General features: G+C 43.1%; 1 protein-coding gene and 1 long non-coding RNA gene across 4 annotated transcripts in view; both read left to right on the top strand.

The window, feature by feature from the left end:
- Nucleotides 1-22,010, top strand: part of LOC309345238 — a 114,221-nt gene that overhangs the window by 27,777 nt on the left and 64,434 nt on the right. The window lies entirely within an intron of this gene.
- SNPH (syntaphilin) overlaps nucleotides 6,930-22,010 on the top strand; it is a 49,600-nt gene continuing 34,519 nt past the window's right edge. For 2 of the 3 annotated variants that reach the window (XM_081867768.1, XM_081867767.1), the window contains exons 1-2: nucleotides 6,931-7,075; nucleotides 7,276-7,428. The gene's annotated coding sequence lies outside the window, so the exon portion shown is untranslated. Of the gene's footprint in view, nucleotides 7,076-7,275; nucleotides 7,429-22,010 lie in introns of all 3 variants that reach the window. The other variant, XM_081867766.1, reaches the window with a different exon arrangement.

Genomic DNA, 22,010 nt, shown 5'->3' with positions numbered 1-22,010 from the left:
ACTAACCTTGGTGTTATCAACCCCCCACTCTAACCAGCTGAGCGAAGAGTATAGAAGTCCACAAAATGGACAAGGAAAGTCCAAAAACCTTGGATAAGGAACTCTTTTAAGTAGGCAATAGAACATTTTTTTTTAGCGTTAGAATAGAGCAGGCATGCCCAACAGGTGGATTGTGATCTACTGGTCGATCTCGGGGTGTTCCTGGTTGATCTCTGCCCCCCAAAAAAGCTCAACAACTCTGGCTCCTTCAATGACAATGGGCTGATCACTGCCAGTTTTTATACTGTGAGTAGATCGTAGTCTCTTGGGAGTTAAACATGCCTGGGATAGAGCAAATGCAGTGGTTAAAATAATTGTGTGTTTGGTAGTATGGTGTAGCTAGGGCTGCCATACGTCCAGATTTTCCTGGACATTCCCGGGATTCCAAATATATAAAAGGATGTCACATAGAGGAGGGAGAAAGGTTGTTTTCTGCTGCTCCAGAGAAGCGGACACAGAGCAATGGTTCCAAACTACAAGAAAGAAGATTCCACCTAAACATTAGGAAGAACTTCCTGACAGTAAGAGCTGTTCGACAGTGGAATTTGCTGCCAAGGAGTGTGGTGGAGTCTCCTTCTTTGGAGGTCTTTAAGCAGAGGCTTGACAACCATATGTCAGGAGTGCTCTGATGGTGTTTCCTGCTTGGCAGGGGGTTGGACTCGATGGCCCTTGTGGTCTCTTCCAACTCTATGATTCTATGATTCTATGAACTGTATACCGCCCTTTGCCTGTAGATCCCAGGGCAGTTTTTTTGGGAGGAAATGTGGACTAGAGATAACAACAACAACCACACTTGGCTACCATTATTTGAGTGTCCTTTCTTTTCCCCCCGCCAGTGTGGTAGCAGAGCTGAAAGGCTGCTCAAAGAGATCAGAACAGTGCAGGAGAGGATAGCACAGTATGGGGTGCACACAGTGTGAGTGTCATCAGTGTTAGGAGATGAAGACCAGCAGGGGGCTTGCCCGCAAGGGGAAATAAAATGCCCTTGAACTCTGCAGTAGCTGGAACAATACAGTAGCATAGAATGAAACACTGGCAAGCTGTACTGCCAGAAACTGCACAAAACGAAAAATAAGCGTGCAGGCTGATTTGTTGCTTTCATAATGCCATTGCGTTTTCCTCTCTCTTTTGTAGGGTTTCCCGTTTGATCCTTAGCTACAAATTATCCTGAGTTCTCACAGTGTGGTGCTGGCTCGCTGAAAAACCACAGGCAGCTTCTGGCGGATGTGTTAGGTGATGGTTTTCTGAAGGTGCCGGGTGGGTGGGAGGAGACGGGATACTATTCAGTTTGCATCACAAGGGGGTGTCATACACCAGAGAATGAGGATAAACACATTTGAAAAGGGAGGGGGACACCTGGTGGGTTGCAATTTTGAGCAGAGAAATGGCTGGCAGGCGGAGGAAACATTCACTGCTGCCTCCTCCGCTTCTATTCTCCAAGTCTCTCCTTCTGCCTACAGCTTTTCTTCCTCCCCACAAAAGCCATTTAGTGGTGGATTGGGAGAATTTTTAGGGGAAAGCATGCAATGTATTAGGAGAAAATTTGATGAAAATGATGTACAGATGGTATTTAACACCAGTGAAGTTAGCAAAAATGTATCATACTCGTGATAATAAATGCTGGAAATGTAAGGAAAAAGAAGGAACCTTTTACCACATGTGGTGGACGTGCCCCAAGGTAAAAGACTTATGCGAAAGGATTTACAGGTATAATGAACAGAAGAAAGTGTTGAAAAACACATTTATTAAGAAACCAGAAGCCTTTTTACTTGGTATAGTGGGGGATGAAATCCCCAAAAAGGATGTTACTTTTTTCTGTATGTCACAACAGCTGCAAGAATATTACTAGGGAAGAATTGGAAGAAACAAAATTAATCAACTATCGAAGAATGGCAGATGAAGATGATGGACTATATGGAACTTGCCAAACTGACTGGGGGACTTCGAGACCAGAGAGAAGAGACGGTGGAAGAAAATTGGAAAAAGTTTAAAGAATATCTGAAAAAAATATGTTGATATTTAAATCTTAGAATAGCTTTGGAAGTGGATATCGGCTGTAGGGTTAGAAGTAGAAGATAGTGTATTTTAAAATAGTATTATTTGTAAGTGATAAAATGTGAAGATTTTTATGGTAAAAGTAAGCGTGATAAAAAATGGTTAAAAATTATGATATGTGTAAACTGCTAAAGATGAGGTAAAATGAAAATCAGATGGGGGGACTTGGGGAAGCCCACCTAACAATGTTTAGAAAAAATAAGGATAAGATAAAAATTTGTTTGTATAGTGTGTGTTTTCTGTTTGTGTTGTATAGCTGTGTTACAAAATGAATAAAAAATTGGGGGGACGGGACAAAAAAGCCATTTAGTTACCATGGAACACTTTTGCATGTAACTTGTAGTCTGTCACATCAGTTGGCACCTTTAGGATAATCTTACCTTGTGGGGCTAGAGACAAAAGGAGGAAATGCAACAATAACCTTTGCAGAGCAAGGGTATCAGAGAGTCCTCTAGCCCCCCCAAAAAACTTAGGCTACCTTAAATACGATCTGAAGAGAAACCAGAGTATAAATTATTGAAGTGCCACTCATGCCCTCTTCCAAGATAAATGCACTATGCATCCCAGATGATTCCCCATCCTATCCCAATTTTCCCCAGTGTCAGCATTCAGTGTCCATAGTAGACATGAGATTATTTTCCCCTCTAAAGATTTTTTTGTAGTACTAAAAAATTGGGGATTCACCTAAGTCTGCTGATGGTGGTGTTTTGTCCACATAGGAATCCACACTTTGGTAACGAGTTCGCTGTTGGTATATACCGTAGGACACATTGTGCTACTAATTGCCGAAGCTTGAGATAATAGCCAAGAAATTAAATAATTGATACCCATAATTTAGTACATGGGATCCCCCTAGTAGAAATTTGTATTTTGATTTACTGCGTGCAACACTGAGGACACTGTAGAAATATCGAGTTTTCTTGGACATTACCTTGTCAACAAAGGCCCATATAGTCAAAGCCATGGTTTTCCCAGTAGTGATGTATGGAAGTGAGAGCTGGACCATAAAGAAGGCTGATCGCCGAAGAATGAATGCTTTTGAATTCTGGTGCTGGAGGAGACTCTTGAGAGTCCCACGGACTGCAAGAAGATCAAACCTCTCCATTCTGAAGGAAATCAGCCCTGAGTACTCACTGGAAGGACAGATCCTGAAGGTGAGGCTCCAAGACTTTGGCCACCTCATGAGAAGAGAAGACTCCCTGGAAAAGACCCTGATGTTGGGAAAGATTGTGAGATGGTTGGACAGTGTTCTCGAAGCTACCAGCATGAGTTTGACCAAACTGCGGGAGGCAGTGGAAGACAGGAGTGCCTGGCGTGCTCTGGTCCATGGGGTCATGAAGAGTCAGACATGACTAAATGACTAAACAACAACAACAACACACACACACACACACCACATTTCGTTAGTGTGAGTTAACAAAACTAGAATCTTAATAACACAAAATAACATCATACTGCATAAAACCACAAATGTGTTCAAGTTATAGGATATGCCTGACTGGAAATGAAGCAGTATGGCTGCTCCAAAACCTTTGCAGAGGCAAATAGTATTGAAAGTGGCATTGCATACAATCCCCCCTGGTGGCATCATGCGCACAAATAAACACGAATGCACAATTTTAAAAATGATCTCTGGAGGGGTCTGAATGTGTGTGTGGGGGGGGGGGTGTCTGCTATAGTTCCTCCAGACAGTAGTACTGTGGTAGTTTTGGGGAAGTAACGCAGAATAATTGACGGAAGAAAATAAACCCATCACTCATACACTAGTCTTGTGCCAACAAAATGCTGCAGAATATCCCCAGTACAAAAGACCAGCCTGGAGAGCCCCTGAGAGAATGCCAGTGATACAGCTATTAAGAGCAGGGGTTGGGTATTGGACAGCCTCCCCTCTGCCTGGGGTTCACTTCTGCTTGGAGAAATGCAAACTTTAGCAAAACACGATTAGCCAGCATATCTGACAACAGCATGCAACTAAGAAATGCACACAATTAAAAAAAATAATAATTCTACTACTACTTTTGGGGGCTTGTGGTATTAATTGTGTACTACATAAAAGATTGAACAATGGTGTGAGGGCCTGAGAGGAGAATGGTGTGTGGTTATTGGTTCCGAATAACAGTATATAAATAATAAAATTATTATTATTGAAGGCAGCCCTGTTCAGGGAAGTTTTTAAAGGCTGATGTTTTACTGTGTTTTTAATATTTTGTTGGGAGCTGCCCAGAGTGGCTGGGGAAACCCAGTCAGATGGGCGGCATATAAATAATAAAACTGCCTACTTAAAGTAACATCCACTGAGTGCAAAGGGGCTTATAGCTAGGCAGGTAAGTATAAGATTGCAACCGACCAAATATGTTATCAATGAGTAGGCACCATTATCGTCTCAGACCTAATCAAACACATTTTTAAAAGTATCCTTAGCTGTTTTTTCTAATGCTCATTGTGAGATGTATTTTCGACAAATACCCAGACAGCTGCCGAATATGCAGTGAGGGAATCATGGCTATAGCGGGGGGGGGGCAGCTGCCCCCCATCAAATAAAACAATTGAAATAACTAACTGACCAATTGTGGAAGTTCTGCCCCCCTAACAAAAGTCTCGCCTCCCTCCACAAAAATCCTGGCTATGCCCATGGAGGGAATTCAAACACAATTGTCAGCTGTCCTTTTAAGTGAGTTCATTGTGTTGCTGAATCTTTTCCTTAGCAAATAAAATGTAATTGACCTTCTGCCTTATACATACTGCATTATAAATATCACCATCAATTTCATTTACATGGCTCCCTGACTTTCTGGCATAATGGAGCAGCTATTAAATGATAACAAAGCCACATTAACTTGTACGTTAAAACCATTTAACAGAGAAAATGAGAAAGGAAGGGTGGGGAAAAGTTATATTTCCCTGCCTTGCCCTGCCCTTGTCTCTCTCTCATATATTTAGAGTTGTAGATCACTCTTCATCCCAAAGGATTCCCAGATGGTGTACAAGAGGCAATATATATATATATATATATATATATATGTATATATTCTTACTAAATACAATAAAATAGCATTCATTAGCAAATGAGAAGCAGCAATAAACCTAATATAAGAACTGTAGGGCACACTGAGGCAGCCAACCCTTGGGGACATAAATAATAGATCATTTAATTTAAAATTTCCGGAGTCCATTTGTTGGAGCAATCAAAATATTGCAAAATAGCGTGCAGGTTCTTTAGAGCACAGGGAAGAATTTTCTCTTTGAAATCTTCAAAGATGTGTCCTGTCAAGAGGCTTTTCTATATGTCTTGACCACCTAATCCTAGCCAGAGTTGAGCATGCCTAAACCCATTGATTTCAGTGGCTTTGTGCCAGCCTATCTCTGTATAGGATCCGCTTGCCAGACTTTACAGAAGTTCTGTGCTTTGTGCACTAACGGTGCTTAGTGGAAATACACTGGTGTTCAGAAAAGTGTTTCCTATAGGGAACAGGAATTGTGAAGGATGCTTTAAAAACCTGTGTGAGCACATGTGTGTTTCTGAGCCATTGTTGGACAAAGCTCCCAGGGCACACGTACACAAGGGTTTGAGAATGTGATGGTGTCTGTTGTTCACGGTGGGAAACACTGATGATGTTCTGGTGTTGCTGTACCCATTATAGTTGTTGCACAAAGTGTGGTGGCACCGCTCTTGTCCAGAAAACCAGAATAGGGCTGCCATTGTTTTAAATTTCACAAAACAACAACAACAAACCTATGGTTACATGGAACATTCTCAATAAACACACAAAACGTAACCGGCTGTACTTTTGAATAAATAAGGTATACAGTGGTACCTCAGGTTAAGTACTTAATTTGTTCCGGAGATCCGTTCTTAACCTGAAACTGTTCTTAACCTGAAGCACCACTTTAGCTAATGGGGCCTCCCGCTGCTGCCGTGCCGCCGGAGCACAATTTCTGTTCTCATCCTGAAGCAAAGTTCTTAACCTGAAGCACTATTTCTGGGTTAGCAGAGTCTGTAACCTGAAGCATATGTAACCTGAGGTACCACTGTACTATTGATTGTATCAATTTGTAGATTTCAACAGAAGTCTCATAAAGTTTGACGGGAAAAGCAGAAGACCCAGTGGATCAGTTCATTCTCTAGTCAGTTCATGCAAAAGGTCCGTACATGTATATCTATTCCACCTGTCTGTTCAAAGAGTCCAATAATCCACATGAAGGGTTGTTACAGTTCCACAGAATCCTTTCACAGAGTCTAAGGCAAGGATTTCCAGAATATTAGACTTGTTTCGCCATCCTGGGCTTCATCAGTAGAACAGGCTCATATGTAATATTACAGGATGGTGGATCTTATAGCATAGTATATGAGCCTGTTCTACTGTAACAACCCTTCACGTGGATTATTGGACTCTTTGAACAGACAGGTGGAATAGATACTTATACATGTATGGACCTTATGCATGAACTGACTAGAGAATGAACTGATCCACTGGATCTTCTGCTTTTTTTCGTTGAACTTTATGAGACTTCTGTTGAAATCTACAAACTGATACAATCAATTGCATACCTTAATTATTCAAAAGTACAGCCGGTTACGTCTTGTGTGTTTATTGCTTTAAATTTGGCTCTGCTGTTGTGGCTCTAACAGCAGCCTCTTGACCTGCAGAAATTACACACGTGAAGCTTTTTTTTCCCCCCTGGCATGCAGATGAAATTATGGAAAAACACTTTCGCTTGATTGAATTGCGCCCAGAAGCAAGACCGGGTGACAATTCTTCCGAGCCAGCCCTGCGCGCCTCCAGCCGGTTTTTCACGATGCTGTCTCTTTAAGGAGGAAGTGCGGAGACAACCGCAAAGTACGCAGCTGCCTGGGCAGCTCAGCCGCCCTCCCCTCCCATCGGCCCCAGCCGGAGAGAACAGCTCAGCCCAGCCGCCTCTCCCACAAGCCCTGCAAGGGAGAGCATCAAGCCGAACAGCATGGAAGAAGAAATACGCACAGGTGATGATGCAGGGAGTTGCAGACGTTATCCTTTGGTTGTGGATACTCTCTTCTTTATTTTATTTTTTGCAAAGGGTAGGGGGCATATTTGGGGTCTGGGAGGAATCTAAGGGCATCTAATCTCCTTGGGACCAAAGATCCAGCTGGAACGCTTGGCTCTTATCTGCTGCCTGTTTTCTGTTTTCCTTGGCCGGTGGCAGGTCGCTGATCCAGCCAGCTAGCTGGCTTCCTCATGCAAGTACCGCATTGGGGCTGCGCCCTCATCCACCCTCCCCTCCCCAAGGTGTCACCAAGAAGAGGGTTGCTTTTGGAAATTACCCCGACTGCCCCACCCCACGACTGAACTGTCTCGGGTAAGTACCACGGAGAGATAAAAAATTTGCATCCTTCCTGGGAGGGATAGAGTGCGGGGCTGTTGGTTTTTGCAAATGTGCAAGGGATGGGGAGCAAGTCTGTGAATTTAGGGCATTCAGCCGTCACACATGTGCACCTCTTGTGCATGGAAAAGGGTTGAGCATGCCTTCCCCACCCCACCCACCCTTTTTTTGCTGAAAACTTAAAAAGATGATCCATGCAGATGCTTTGCAAAGAGAGCGGCTGCAAACCTGCGAGAGCCGGAAGGTGCTTCTCAGCGTGTGTCATTCTTTTTTCTCCTTTTCTCCTCCCCCTCCATTAAGGGCAGGTAGGGAGAGTCTGCTCTGGATCAGACACACCCGTTGGCAAATGCATCTGTTCAGACAGACCATGGCACCTCTCGCAGCACAGTGTAAATCTATTGTAGTTTTTTTTAAATAAAAATAAAAATAAAAATGTTTTCCATCGTCATTGTTGCAGTCTCTTTGAGGTGACAGTGAAACACATGAATTGGGCTGGCCCTGCAGGGTGTGTAGTGCCTTTTTGGTTTCTGTGTCGTCGTCCGTCCCGTTCCCCCCCCCCCTCCATTCAAGGTCATTGCTAGAACTCCTCCCTCACAAAATCATCCTGTTTCTTTTTGATGGAAGATTTCCCCCCTTAAAAAAAAGATAGAATAGCACATGCCTGAAGGTTTTTCTCAGATCCCCAAGCTTCTCCATCTTGATCTAAAAAGACACTTACCGGTACCTTTGCGGCCTGGGCCTGTACCAAATCAAGGGCTCTGTAATAGGTAACATGCCTCTCTGCTTCCTCCCCCCCCCCCCTTTTATTATTTTTTTGCTCCCTAGTGCTAGAATAGGCTATGTACTTGTGATCTCTACAAAGCATTATGCATCTTGATTTATGATATCTGATCTCCTGGGATCTCTCTCTCCGCCCCCCCCCCCCCACTATTCGGTATGGAAATGTAATTTCATCTGGCCAGCCTGCTAGCCTTTGTTTCAAAGGCGTATGTCATCCTTTCTCCCATGTAATGTGGCATTTTTCCTTCTGTAAACAGCAGTTTTCCGCCGCCTGTTATCTCTGAGCCACCAGCTCTCCTTGGACCTCCCTTAAGAGGCTAGGTCCTTTAAAACACCCCGGTAATTAATATCGCAGGTGCACAGAGGATTCCCTTCCTACACATCTGCCAAAGAATAAACCCTTCAGCAAATCAGTGTTTTATGATAGCAATAGCAAGGGTGAGTTGTTATATGATAGGAGCACCAATCTTGATGCAGGCTAGTAGCCACCTATGGCTAGCCCAGAGGAGCTCACTTGTTGTTGTTTAGTCATTTAGTCGTGCCCGACTCTTCGTGACCCCCTGGACCAGAGCATGCCAGGCACTCCTGTCTTCCACTGCCTCCCTCAGTCTGGTCAGACTCATGCTGGTAACTTCGATAACACTGTCCCACCATCTCGTCCTCCGTCATCCCCTTCTCCTTGTGCCCTCCATCTTTCCCAACATCAGGGTCTTTTCCAGGGAGTCTTCTCTTCTCATGAGGTGGCCAAAGTCTTGGAGCCTCAGCTTCAGGATCTGTCCTTCCAGTGAGCACTCAGGGCTGATTTCCTTCAGAATGGAGAGGTGTTATCTTCTTGCAGTCCATGGGACTCTTAATAGTCTCCTCCAGCACCAGAATTCTAAAGCATCAATTCTTCGGCAATCAGCCTTCTTTATGGTCCAGCTCTCACTTCCTTTTTTTGGATAGCAAAGACAGGGGTTTGGTTGTCTCATGGCAGCCCACAACACAAACTATTGAGTTGTACTTTGCTTGCAGGGTCTCAAGTTGTCCTAAATCACTGATAAAAATTTTTTTCCAAAGAAGGATTGGTGCAGTTGTGCTACATTTAGTTTGGATAAAGAGGAAGAAACTACCTCTTTCTTATACTGTACTTCCCATCTCTTCCTAACCCATTTCCCCCCAAATCCTGCCTCAGTTTTCACTAGAAGGAGGTGCATCTGCAGTTATTAATTATTACTGTGTTCCTTTCATCTCCTTATTTCAATCATTCTTATCTTTTTTTATTTTTGCAATGGCATAAGTTCACAAATAAATGGAATTTACTAAAGAGACCAGAGCAATTGTGTGACTGCTGTTAGAATTTTGCAGGGAACAAAACTGGATAGCTTGAAAGACACCTCAAATGTTGTAGTTCAGCTCTTACACTGTCCCTCTCTTTTATGATTTGTGAGTCAGTGCTTAGGCTGCACCAAACAGCAGCATGTTCTCTTGCTGTGCAAACACGTCCTGAAAGAGTAACACACTTTTAAGACTGTGAGAAGCTGAGAAAATTTTCAGCAGAGATGGGCCCAAGATTTGAATGCAGCCCCCCAGGCCTTTCTCTCTGGCCATTGGAAGTGTGCCTTTTGCCACCTTCCTCTGTGCCCTCCTCAGTAACGAATTGTGATAATGGAGAGACCTTTGTGTGGCTGGTGTGTAGTCTGCTGTGTGAAGGTAAGAGTCATATCTCTTGCTTCATGTGCTTTTTGCCCTGCCCTTCTGTTTCCCCTTCTGCTAACCTTGGGTCCCCAGATGTTTTTGGCCTATAACTCCCATCATCCCTGACCACTGGTCTTGTGAGCTAGGGATCATGGGAGTTGGAGGCCAAAAACATCTGGGGACCCAAGGTTGAGAACCACTGCGCTAGATGATGACTATGTTTTGGAGCAGACAGCTTGAAAAATGCTGGATGTCTTATACTGCACACTCTTATACCTCCCCTTATTTGGAAGTCATCAGAGCTGTGCAGTATCAGAATAAAACTAATGAAAGGAATGGGTTGTCTGGGTTGATGGGTGAAGATGTAGACCTGCATGCATCCAGGGAGCAAATAACTTTCTAAAAGTTCCACAGAGATGGTGAGATGGCAGGACCTTGGCTAGGATGGGAAACATTGCAAGAGCTGTTGTTGTTGTTTAGTCATTTATTTGTGTCCGACTCTTTGTGACCCCCTGGACCAGAGCACGCCAGGCACTCCTGTCTTCCACTGCCTCCCGCAGTTTGGTCAAACTCATGCTGGTAGCTTCGAGAACACTGTCCCACCATCTCGTCCTCTGTCGTCCCCTTCTCCTTGTGCCCTCCATCTTTCCCAACATCAGGGTCTTTTCCAGGGAGTCTTCTCTTCTCATGAGGTGGCCAAAGTACTGGAGCCTCAGCTTCAGGATCTGTCCTTCCAGTGAGCACTCAGGGCTGATTTCCTTCAGAATGGATACGTTTGATCTTCTTGCAGTCCATGGGACTCTCAGGAGTCTCCTCCAGCACCAGAATTCAAAAGCATCCATTCTTCGGCGATCAGCCTTCTTTATGGTCCAGCTCTCACTTCCATACATCACTATTGGGAAAACCATAGCTTTAACTATATGGACCTTTGTTGGCAAGGTGATTGATGTCTCTGCTAGGGATGTTTCATGGTTTCCATCCAACCAAGCAAAGTGGACATTGCATAAAGATTGGAAACATAAACTCAGTGCTTATCAAGGGAAGAGGGCAAAAGCTGAAGGATTGGAAGGAGGGGGTGGCCTTAAGGGAAGAAAGGGAAGTAGAAAGCTGAGAGGGGAAGGAAGAGAATATGGGAAGAGATTAGATTCCACCTAAACATTAGGAAGAACTTCCTGACAGTAAGAGCTGTTCGACAGTGGAATTTGCTGCCAAGGAGTGTGGTGGAGTCTCCTCCTTTGGAGGTCTTTAAGCAGAGGCTTGACAACCATATGTCAGGAGTGCTCTGATGGTGTTTCCTGCTTGGCAGGGGGTTGGACCCGATGGCCCTTGTGGTCTCTTCCAACTCTATGATTCTATGATTCTAGAGGTGTGCATCACCCTTCTAGGATGCTGTCGCTCCTAGCTGGGGTTCATATATTGCTTTGAAATAACCAACCAGACCTTTGGCTTCATCAGAACTTCATAATTATCATGGTGGATGATTTAGAACTTGTGGCAAACTCCGAAACCCCTGTTTCAAGCAAACTCTGGTCCAAAATTCCCTCCAAATAGAAATCTGAGGACACAGTGGTCACATTAGGTGCATCTGATGCCAGCCTTTCTCTTAAAAGGGCCCTGTTGAAAACTTGGCCCAGAATGGATCTTTCTGAGCTCTCCATTAGCTATGTTGGCTTCTGTTAAGCAGTTTCCTGCCCTCAAATTCTCCAGGGAACTGCTCTTTGGTTGGCATCTGTGAATAGGTCTGGTGCACAACAGCTAAGGAAGGAAACAGAATCCTGGTGTTGGACCTTCATGGAGGAGAAGCCCAGGCTTGAGCCAACTTAAATGGGCCATGCTTAAAACCATAGACCTGGATTGCTGTCCTTATTGAAATGTCATAAAGTAAGAACAGGCTATATAAATGTCATTGATCCAATAACAGCTCTCTTACACAGAGTCAGATCATTGATCTATCTAGCTATGTGTTGTCTATTCTGAACAGAAGCGATTCTCCAACGCTCAGTCCTGGTATCTGACACCCATATTTAACTGGAAATGTCAGGGATTGATTTTGGGACCGCTTTGCATTCACAACATGCCAAACTGGTACGATGTAACTATTCTGAAACTAAATTTCCCTGTTCATTAATTTTTTTAAAATAGAACTATGGAATGTCAAGAAATGTCTTGACTTTTGTGCTTAACGATGCCTGTTATACAATAACGACATTTCATACCTGTACAAAAATACATTTAAAGCTTAAAATACAATAAGATGTTTGTGATTTGTGCATAAATTGTATTGTTTTATATTGATAGTAGATGCATTATCTTTCATAATGATAGAATCATAAAATTAGCTTACCTAGTTTAACTTCTGTTTTAAGATTGGAATTTGGACCTAAAGTGTTCTTAGGAGATGCCTGAGCAAACTTTTTTCTTTTTTAAAAAAAGATTTGAGCAGCATCTGAAGAAACCATTTTTCAGTAGATCTGACACCCCGCCTAAGCAGATTACTCTGTCACTGGTCGTCTCTTACAATAATTAGGATGTTTTTCTTAATCCTAAATCTGTTGCTAGCAGTTCAAGCCCATTGCTCCCTGCCACAACTGGTCTGAGCATTGGTGGCATTAGAATAGTTTCTGTTATGAGGACTTCTGGGTTAGCGCCTCCGGTAATGGCTGAATTCCTCTGATCGGGAGGAATTTGCCTCGTGGAAATCTGGGTCTGGCCGCCACAGCGAAGGCGGAGACCCACTAGAAATCACAGGTGGGTGAAGCCTGTGAACGTGGGATTCGGCTGGCACCTTTTGCGCCTCCCCTACTCGTGGGGAGACCCGGTTTCGGGGATCCGGAGCGACGTGGGGTGAGCAGCGTGGTGCTTCGAATTGACTGCTTCTTCCACGGAGCGAAGCCGCATAGCTGTTGCCGGAGAGCGCTGACTTTTTCCTGTGGACAATTTGATCTTAAAGCAACCACCCGTGAGTAGAGCTGAGAATTGGATTTTTAAACATCTTAATTTGGTGCCGAAACGGGGAGGTCTAAAACAGGAAGTCCACCTTCCCCTTTTGTAAATAGATTGAAGCAATGAGGATGCAAGCTGAAGCCTCGGAAAGCCTATTGTAAAGGACTAAATTTCCATCAGTAAAAAATACTAACCCCCCCCCCTTGGTGGCCGGAGAAGGGGGGGGGAGTTTTGGACTGAATATACCTGCAGGTGAGAGCGAACAGAGTTAATATACCACCGCTCCGATCCTGGAAACGGGCTGCCAACAGGACTGACCGTGATTAGAACGTTCACTGACAGTTAGTTAAATAAGAGGAATACATTGTTTCCATGGTCTCCGTCTGCGTTTAAAAAGGAGTAAAAGTAACAGAAAATTGAAACTAACTTTATTGTTTGAATTGAGTTTAAAAGGACTAATACAAATAGAAACTATTTTCCTCTAGAGGAACTGTTTCCCTCTAGAGGAAGCTTTTGAAACTGTCACAAGAGTTGAGCTGGGGGAATCTCCAGCTGCAAGATAAAAACCTGTGAGATTCTGGGGACCTTGAATCAGTTAAGAATGTTGACAGAAGAGGCCTTAGTGGATGTATTATGCAAGATAAGTGACTCATTGGAACAGCTTCACAAAAAGGTGGATGTGGTAACCACCAAAATTGACAATTTGGGACAAAAAGTGAACATCAATATAGAAACTATTCAGAAACTGACACATGAATCTACTTTGACATGGCAAACTGCGGAGAAGGCTAGGGAGAAAGTTATTGCCGTTGAACCTAAAGTAACACAATTGGAGAGAGAGAGAGTCCCAGCCTTACAGATGCAATTTGATGATCAAAAGTTGATACCTGCTATGATTGAATTTAAAGAAAATCAGATTTCGAGGATCAGAGCCCTATCTGAACTGGAGAAGGAAAGTTTGATAGATTTCCCTACACAGGAATTTGATGACTTTTGGGACCGGGACTTGGGTCAAGAAGAGGTTAAAACTGTGAGGGCTCTCGGACTTGGAAGAGAAGGGAAAAAAGAGAAGAACAAAATAAGGGACTGTTGGAAATACCAGAGGAACTTAGAAGAACAACAGTCAAGAGTGGAAATTTTGAAAGGCGTCCTGAAATACCTTTCGGATCTTAGATTTAACTACGGAGATTTGGTTGCCCTGTCGAGAAGGAATAAAATCATCTTTAGGTGGGAGTTTCCCTGGGATCTACTCTTTAGCCTCAAAGGAAGGAAAATGAAAATAAGATCAGTGGAAGACAAAGTAAAGTTCATGTATAAATATGAAGAAGACTCGCAGAAGGGACTTGGAAAAGAGTTAAGAGCATCGGACAGAAGATCACCAGGTTGATGGACTATAGGGAATTGGCGGATATGACTGACAGAATCCGGGACCAGGGAAAAGTTTAAAGACTATTTATAAAAATATTGTAAAATTAATGAGTGTTAGAAAAATGTTGGAAAGGAGCTACATGGCTTTAGTAGAAATGTTACAAGGAACTAAGTACAAATAGATTATTAGAGTATTAAAGGGAAAATAAAGTTAAAATATGTTAAGACAATTATATATTAAAGGGAAAAATAAGGTTAGAATATGCTAAGATAAATTACAGGACAGCAAACAGAGGAAGATGGAAAGGAATTGCTGAAACAGTTAATTAAAGTGGAATACAAAAAGGGAGGTGTGAGGAGGTCCTTGAAACAAGTAAATGAAAGTTAAGATACTGAACTTATTAGATGTGTTTTAAATTGTGTTTGTTTGGTTTTGTTAATTTAATGTTTGGGGGTTGGTGTTGTGTGGTGTTTTTGTTTTTGCATTGTATTGTTTCGTTTTGTTTAATTCTTTGTCTTTCTTTTACAGTCTTTAAAATGTTAATAAATATTATTTTTTTTAAAAAAAAATAGAATAGTTTCTGTTATGATCACTCCATGGGTGGGTTCAGGGTGCCATCCTGTGTTTGAACAGCAGCAATTTAGCATCCTTAAACTGAGGGAATCGACTTGTTTTCCCCCAAGCTATTCAGGATATATGTGGGACGCGGGTGGCGCTGTGGTCTAAACCACAGAGCCTAGGGCTTGCTGTTTGGAAGGTCAGCGGTTCGAATCCCTGCGACGGGGTGAGCTCCTGTTGCTCAGTCCCAGCTCCTGCCAATCTAGCAGTTCAAAAGCACATCACAGTGCAAGTAGATAAATAGGTACCGCTCCAGTGGGAAGGTAAACGGTATTTCCGTGCGCTGCTCTGGTTCGCCAGAAGTGGCTTAGTCATGCTGGCCACATGACCCGGAAGCTGTACGCCGGCTCCCTCAGCCAGTAAAGCGAGATGAGTGCCGCAACCCCAGAGTCGGCCACAACTGGACCTAACGGTCAGGGGTCCCTTTACCTTTACCTTATTCAGGATATAGCTGAAGAGCCTATGGGGTGGGTGGAATTTCCCCCCCTCATAATTCTGGAATCTGGGATAATCTAATGCATCATTGGATTACAGAGTTAGAAGGGACCTTGGAGGTTATTTAGTTTATCCCCCTGTTCCATTCAGGATCTGCAATGCAGGGTGAAACTATAGCTGCTCAGTCTCTGCTTAAATACCTGAGGTGGAGGAGAGACCACGCCTCCCAAGGCAGTCTGTTCCCTGTCAAATAGATTTTGCAGTCAGAAAAAGCCCAAGTTTCCATCCATTGGTTCCCAGCAGTTTCCATCCATTGGTTTTGGTTCTGTCCTCTGTAGCAAAGTTTATCCCATCTTCTGCATGCCAGCCCTTCATATATATATGTGAAGATCACTATCTCCTCCGCCCCCATGAACTCTTTGTCAGGCTAAATGTACTTAGCTCTTTCAACTGATCCTCATACGACTTGGTTTCAAGACCTCTGATTGATGAGACATTTAGGGCCCCTCCAGACAACCTATTTAATTGAGCATTCATCCTGTTTTGCTTATACAAGAGTTACTGTACATGGTAAGATTATATCTAGCCTTTATTGAGCATTCATTCTGATCTGTTTATGGGCCAGTTAGGTGACAATTAGCAATCATTCTGATTCGCTTGCAGGATGTTTACACATCTTCCCTTTAGTCATTCATTCATCCCTCCCACATTACCACATCACTTTTCAAACTACAGAAATCATTTTCTAGTGGATTTTTTGTACTAGGGGAAGCAGGGGGACCAGACTCTGAGGTGTGGGTTGTTGTTTTTAAGTCTAAAAATGAAGCAAAAGCCTCCACACTTGACCTCCTGGGTTCTCTAGAAGAGAAGAAGGGAGCAGGGAGAGTCTGAGGCTCACATGTGAACAAGGCCTGCATAAAGCTCTGAAAGTCTGGTTTTACTTGGCTGGGACAATCTTTGGTGCAGTGTCTACTATAGTATTGTTTACTATGCATTTAATATTATTTATTTATTTATTTATACCCATCCCATCTGACTGGGTTGCCCCAGCCACTCTGGGCGGCTTCCAACAGAATATTAAAAATAGAATCAAACATTAAAAACTTCCCTAAACAGGACTGCCTTCAGATGTCTTCTAAAAGTTGTTTTTTTCTTCTGATGGGAGGTTGTTCCACAGGGCAGGCGCCACCACTGAGAAGGCCCTCTGCCTGCTTCCCTGTAACCTCACTTCTCACAGTGAGGGAACCACCAGAAAACCCTTGGTGCTGGACCTCAGAGTCCGGGCTGGAGCTCCTTCAGTTGTACTGGTCCAAGGCTGTTGAAGGCTTTAAAGGTCAGCACCAACACTTGGAATTGTGCTCAGAAATGTACTGGGAGCCAATGTAGATCTTTCAGGACCGGTGTGATATGGTCTCAGCAGCTGCTCTCAGTCACCAGTCTAGCTCTCGCATTCTGGATTAATTGTAGTTTCCAAGTCACCTTCAAAGGTAGCCCCATGTAGAGCACATTGCAGTAGTCCAAGCGGGAGATAACCAGAGCATGTATCATCACCCTGGCGAGACAGTGTGCAGGCAGGTAGAGTCTCAGCTAGCATACTAGATGGAGCTGGTAGACAGCTGCCCTGGACACAGAATTAACCTGTGCCTCCATGGACAGCTGTGAGTCCAAAATGACTCCCAAGCTGCTCACCTGGTCCTTCATATTTACCCCATTCAGAACCAGGGAGTCCTCCACACCTGCCCGCCCCCTGTCCCCTAGAAACAGAATTTCTGTCTTGTCGGAATTCAACTTCAGTCCATTAGCTGCCATCCATCCACCCTCCAACTGTCCTCACACAGGATATTCACCACCTTCACTGGTTCTGATGTAAAAAGAGAGGTAGTGCTGTGTATCATTCACATACTGGTGAACGCCCAGCCCAACCCCTCTGATGATTTCTCCCAGCGGCTTCATATCGATGTTAAAAAGCATTGGGGAGAGGATGGAGCCCTGAGGCACCCCACAAGTGAGAGCCCAGGGGTCTGAACACTCATCCCCCACCACCACTTTCTGGACACCTCTTAAGATATTATCAAATTTTGCTTGATCGTTCCTAAGATTAAGGAGCATCTGTGTTTGGATACTGTTGGCTGCCATTTTGAATCAAGGTCATCCGCATCATTTTATCATTATATACAAGATCTCAAAGTAGCTGTTTTACTACAAAGGAATTTCAGAAATAGACTGGAAAGAGAAGCTGCTGAATTACAACTTATCACCAAACTTAAAACCATGGAGAAACCTGGTCTGAACAAAGACCTTGGATTCTTATCTCATTATACATGACAAAGCCATTTTTCACCTTTTCACCCCTTGCTTTTTCCTGTAAGACCTATTGCAGTCGTTAAGAGTCGTCAACAGGCTCATCACAGCTATCTGCCAATCACCCATTCCCACCACCCTTCTGAGTAATACCCCTCCCCACCTTCTCACTATATAGAAGGGTCTGGAAACTTCTGTTTCAGTGTATCTGAAGAAGTGTGCATGCACACGAAAGCTCATACCAAGAACTGACTTAGTTGGTCTTTAAGGTGCTACTGGAAGGAATTTGTTTTGTTTTGACTATGGCAGACCAACACGGCTACCTATCTGTAACTAATCATTTTATCTGTATGCTACCTTTCCATAGTTGAAACCGTGCCGAAAGGGGAATGAATCTTCCAAAACTGTACTTTAATCACTGATTTCAAAACTGCACTGATTTTTGTTTTGTTTTATTTCTTGGCATTCCTTAGCAGTGCTAGGCATGAAGCTGCTATCATGTTTATAAAGGACAAATTCACTTTTTCTTGTCTTCTTTCTTGTGAAAATTGTGGCAGCAGTACAGTGGTACCTCGGGTTAAGAACTTAATTCATTCTGGAGGTCCGTTCTTAACCTGAAACTGTTCTTAACCAGAGGCACCACTTTAGCTAATGGGGCCTCCCGCTGCCGCCAGGCGATTTCTGTTCTCACCCTGAAGCAAAGTTCTTAACCCGAGGTATTATTTCTGGGTTAGCAGAGTCTGTAACCTGAAGAGTCTGTAACCCGAGGTACCACTGTACAAGCAAAACGTCCTGCCTTTATGTCTTCTTTCAGAGGCATTAATCCATCAGGTTTTACACTGCATTCATATATAATCCATCAGTTTGCTTTTGCTGGAACTGCCTTAATATTATCCTGCTGCTTGAACCTTAGAGAACAATGTCGAACAAGAGGTTCTGCTTGTATTCCACACCAGCCCATTCCACCAGTAAAAGTGACAACGTTTCCAGGGCCTTGGACTTTTGAGGATTGAGCCTGGAACCTGCAACGTGCAGCCCTTCCCTGGTTATCTGTTTATTCCTGCTTTTAATTGGGCTTCAGGCAAGAAGGGTCCTGCACCCATAAACACGCTAAGCTGCTCCTCTTTGTTGTCGTCATCATCACTGTTCTGGTGAGGGAAGAACCCGGCTCAGATACAGTCGCCACCCCCAGGCCTGGAAACTGGGAATTGCTACTCATTGCTGAACTCCCTGCAGGTTCCTTCTGCCAGGGAGAGCTCCACTGCTCCCTGGCTGACGTCTCATCAAACCAGACAGGCCTGCAATGGGAGCATCTGCTCCCAAATTAACGGTGCAGCAGCAGATCCTCTGGATCCACGTGATTCTGGATGCATCCGCAAAGATTCTCCCACGCTGCCCTTGGCTGCAATGTCGGTGTGCCCTAGCCTACACTTCCCTGCTCGTTCATCCTCCTCTGTTTCAAACCATCCTTGTTCCCCAAATACTGACTTGATTTAGAAACAAAGATTCTGCTATTAATAAATGTGTCTTCAGCTACAGCTGGGTTTCCCATATTGAAGGAATATCAACTTTTAAACGACCTTATTATGTATTTTACTATTTGGATTCGCTGGTCAGAATATCTGAACGGATTTTTTTAACCTGTTATGTACTGAGTTGAATAGGATTCAGAATGCAGCAGTCTGATTGGTCCTAGAACAATAGGATTCAGAATGCAGCAGTCTGATTGGTCCTAGAACAATAGGACCCAGAATGCAGCAGTCTGATTGGTCCACAGGAGCCACCCAATCCAGCTCCAGGTGGAAGTAAATCCACAACCTGATTGGCCTACAGGAGAATCCCGGAATTAGCCAATCACGTGGGGCCCATTGTGTAAATAATGTATATAAAGCAGATACTTTGGGGGGACTTTCATTCCTCCTCACCACTATGAGCTGAATAAAGAGCATGAAATCCACTCTGACCTCTGAGTATATTTCAAACCTTTTCTGTGAAATGTGATCCTAAGTGTTTTGATGCAGATGGGAGAAGAAATAAGATGTTTGGTAGGGTGATCATATGTCCTACTTTACAGAGGGCACACTTCTTTTGAAAGGGCTGTCTTCTTCTTCTTCTTCTTCCTTTCTTTCATTCTTTCATTCTTTCATTTTATATACCGCCCTTTATCAGAAGATTCCAGGATGATGGCAACATCCAACTGGAAGATAAATAACTATAAGATTGGGGAGGGGGGAGCTTGAAGTTGCCCACCCACAGTTATCAGCACCTGGAGAGGAGACTGAGCAGGCATACAGGTCACCTTGTCAGTCTACCTAGAGATATTTAAACAGATGCATTTCTGTTTAAACAATAGTAACTGTTTTAAAACGTGCATCTAGACATACTCGTTAGGAAATGCCCATCTTTTCCCTCTTTTCCCTTCTTTTTGGCCGTGAGTGGCCAACATTCAGATCATATAACTGCTTGATCTCTGCACCTCTGATTATTCTTCCCCAAAAATACACCCCTCAGATTCTGAACCTAGCAGTGTTTTTTTGTGCAATCGTCTCAGTGTGCCTTAGCCAAACCAAGCAACCAAGTCGTCTCCGACTGGAGACGCTGCATGTTACTATAAGTCTTAGCCCAAAGTCTGTAAGGGCACTCTTCATTCTGTGCCTGCATCTCCCCTCTCTATAGCCCCACTGCTGCAGAGTACAGTCATAATCCTGCGTATGAGAATGTGCGAGAGAGAAAGGAGAGCTAAGAAACTGCTGAGAGACAGGTGGGAAGGCATTGCAGTTATCATGTTATGTACTGAAGTTCTCACCCTGGGCCAGCAGGGGGTACTGTAGATAGTTATGCAAATAAGGGATCGAAAGTGATTGGATAGTTTTAGAAAAGTGTTACAGTTACGTTGTACTGGAGCCTCTATATAAGCAGGCTGACTGAACCCTTCAGTTCAGTTCTGTTCTGGCCTGTGAATAAACAAGAGCTGTTTGAAGAATCGCTGTGTTGTCTGATATGTTCACCCACAACTTAACATATACCAGTACATTCTGCCATGGTGTCTGAACTCTTTTTTTAAAAAAAATAGTTTTTATTAAGTTTAATACAAATATAACACATACTACAACAAAAAAGAAAGAAACAAAGTCACAAATATAAACCAAAAAGAAAATAGGAAAAAGGAAAAAAGAAAAAAGAAAGAAATAAAAAATACATGTCAACAAACACCTAGACGATACAAATTAATTGGTTATATAAACTTCTAACATCATAAATATGTTTTGGACTTCCTCTGAGCCCTCCCATCTGAATTTCCTTATATTTAAATGTAGCAGTTTTCTAATATCATTATTAAAACACAGTATTCAAATTAAAATAAAATTTCGTAACTTTTCTTAAGGTTCTAAATCTCAATTATTTAACTAACTCTTAATTTCATCCTAGGCCTATTTAGTACTTTCAAGTAATTTCTAATTTTTAATGTTGCATTATTTATTCAAATAGTCTTTAAATTTCTTCCTCTCTTCTTGATATTCCTCTTCTTTCTGGTCGCAGATTCTTCCAGTAAGGTCAGCCAACTCCATATAGTCCATCATTTTCATCTGCCATTCTTCCACAGTTGGTAGTTCTTGTGTTTTCCATTTCTTGCCTATAAGAATTCGAGCAGCAGTTGTGGCATACAAAAATAACTTTACATCTTTCTTGGGTAATTCAGAACCTATTATTCCAAGGAGAAAGGCCTCTCGTTTCTTAATAAATGTATATTTCATCTTTTTTAAAATTCATTATAAATCTTTTCCCAGAAGTCTCTCACATGGTGTCTGAATTCTTAAGCTGAGTCTTTGGATTAGGAAAGGACAACGTTAGAAACAATATGAAGTTAATATCTTGACAAATCAGGGACGAAGCCATAGATGCCTGCGATATGTAATGTTGCCAGCACCAGACCCCAAAGAGCTTCTATACCTTTAAGGGTTGCATGGAATGGAGAATTCTGCCAGGTGTAGCTTTGGAGCAGTGTCTCAGCTGTGTTCTGCACAATTAACTTTTGCTGCAGAGAAATCTTCAATGGATGCCCTTTGGTCAGAATTTCCTATTAGCTCCCATCCACAATTTCCCCCTCTTTCTCAGTTAATGCACTCTCCTGAGAATTAAAGCCTGTATGTTTAGATTTCCCCATGGTCCATTGTGAGCTGTCTTCTTCTTCAAGGCATGGATTGCGGTCTCATTCTGAAATATATTCGTTTTCAAAAATGCCGGTGTGTGTGTTGGCCACTTCATAGTATCTATGTAGAAAATTCCTCTTGTGTAAAGCGGGCCTTAGTCTGGAACTGGAACTCAGGCCAGTCAGACAAGTTCACCAAAGGCTGGACCATTCTACTTCAAATGTATGTATTAAGGGAACCTGGCAAGCAATTTCCCCAAAGGCTCCCAGGCAGAATGCAAGGGA

Source organism: Podarcis erhardii (assembly GCF_964252035.2).
Source record: "Podarcis erhardii genome assembly, chromosome: 6".
Lineage (NCBI taxonomy): Eukaryota > Metazoa > Chordata > Lepidosauria > Squamata > Lacertidae > Podarcis > Podarcis erhardii.
This window is presented reverse-complemented; position numbering and strand designations above follow the sequence as displayed.